At 34.7% G+C, this 2152-nt stretch overlaps 1 pseudogene; it reads left to right on the forward strand.

Annotated features, from left to right (window-relative positions):
* Nucleotides 1-382: 382 nt before the first annotated feature.
* On the forward strand, nucleotides 383-1719 carry LOC120148963 (annotated as a pseudogene).
* Nucleotides 1720-2152: the final 433 nt, after the last annotated feature.

Consider the following 2152-nt stretch of genomic DNA (forward strand, 5'->3'; position numbering starts at 1 on the left):
TTTGACTTCAATTGTTGAAGTTATTGTTTAATTAACGTTTATATTGATTTATTTTTACTTCAGTTTTAATATTTATGATTAGGATATATTTAATTCTCATCTGATTATGTTTTATTATGTTACTAAATTTATTTTTTATAATTATATTTGTATCACTTAAAAATAAAAAAAATTATTACACAAAACGTGCCCTAAAAAATTGTGGCGAAAAAATGTTTTTTTTTTTTTAATTTTAATAACGAACTTGAAGAAACGAATCACTACTGGATTGGACCGAAATAATAAAGCCCGTCCTCCACATCGGGTCTGCATAAAAAAATGCTTAAACCTCGGGGTATGGCTTCAGCATCTTAAACCCTAGAAAAATCCATCGCCAAAGAAGCATTGCTCAGGTCCAGACAGCTTCAATGGCGTGGCTAATCCGACCCTTGAGAAGAATCCTTTCTTCTCCTTGCCTTAGAGCCGTACCCCTTCGTCAACATCCAGATCCCACCTCCTTTCTCAGCTCCAGAAGCATCTCCGGCATGCGAAACGCTGCTTTTCAAGACAAGATGTTGAGGCTCCTTCGCCAAGAAATACAATACGAACACGAGCGGTCCGCTCCAAAACAGGTATTGTATCTGGGTTTTTCTTCTTTTTTAAATCATCGCTTCATTTTGGTCTTATTCCTTGTTTAAAACTGCACTTCGAAGTTTGATACTGAAAGAAAATGCCCTTGATGCAAGGCTGTAAAAGATTTTCACTTCGTTATGAAGGAGCCTAAATTAATATATTCTGTTCTCTAACTTTTCATGGAAGCATTCAGTAGTTTCAATGGAAGCTTAGTAATAATACTTTGTTGAATTGAGTGAACAGTATTTCTAAAAAGAACTTACATTTTGAGACCTTGTGGATATATTGGTTGTTGTAAGTACGGTTGATTGGATGATAGTTGAATAATATTTTGTTTTCGATATGATATGTTGTAGTTCACGAAAACTGAACTAAATAACCACTTCTCATCCAGAATTCTGACCATAATTGCACCCTATCACCAGATTCAATTCTTTTACAGTTGATGACCAACCGACCGAGCAATGGATCAAATTGAAAAGAAAATTTGGGGAAAAAGAAGATATTACAATTGATGCAACCATGTTTGATGGGTTGGTTCCCGTCTCTAGTTCAGATGAAACACAGGATAGCGAGCAGCTTCATATGACATTTATTGTCAATATCTTCAAGGGAGGTGATGGTAATATCTTGGAGATCGTGTGCTCAGCTTGGCCAGATACCATGAGATAAAAAAAAGTTCATGTTCGCGAGCATAATAGGAAACCCGGTTATCCTTACTTGGGTCCCGAGTTCGAGTATGTTAGTTTATTTGTTTACTTTATTTGCTTCATTAAGCAGCTGAAAATCAAAAGGAAATTAGACTTGGTTTGTCTTAAAACTGCCATACCTTTTGACAATCCTAATATGAATTATAAATCTTCTTTCCTTTTGCAGCATCTATGGGAGTTGTGTTTATTGGTTCGTATCTTACTTTCTTTTATGTTTTCATTGTGGTCATGACAGGGAATTGGATGAAGAACTGCAGGACTCATTTTATGAATTCTTGGAGGAAAGAAGTATAAATGGTGAGCTTGCAATATTCTTGCACGAATACATGGGAAACAAAGATAAAACGAGTTCATTAGATGGTTGGAAACTGTCAAAACTTATATCGAGAAGAAATAGAGAGATGCTTTTGTCATGTTCATGCCGACTTTTTGCTGTTTTAGTCAACAAAATCATTACTTGCTATTCCAATATTTGTCCGTGCCTACATCTCTAGAAGATTGTCATTGTGTAAAGCTTGGTTAGAGATGAAACTAGCTTTCTGTGATTACATTGATGCAAGCAAATATCAAGCCAGCCCTCGAAAAGCTGTAGAAACATGGTGACCATTAGATGGATGAAATTACAGACAAAAGTTGTGATATTGCAAACATGGAAGTATTTTTGATGTGTGTAATCTTATAGTTATTTTACACGAACCCTTTGCATATAATTTTTTCGTCTAAATCTTTTCACTTAGATTTGGTGTTTGATTATTATTATTATTACTATGATAAAATATGTTGCATGGTTTTGAGTAGTGCTGACTTTCTTCCATGTATTAGAGATGAAA

This window comes from Hibiscus syriacus, unplaced genomic scaffold (genome assembly GCF_006381635.1).
Source record: "Hibiscus syriacus cultivar Baekdansim isolate YM2019G1 unplaced genomic scaffold, ASM638163v2 tig00110988_pilon, whole genome shotgun sequence".
In the NCBI taxonomy this organism is placed as follows: Eukaryota; Viridiplantae; Streptophyta; class Magnoliopsida; order Malvales; family Malvaceae; genus Hibiscus; species Hibiscus syriacus.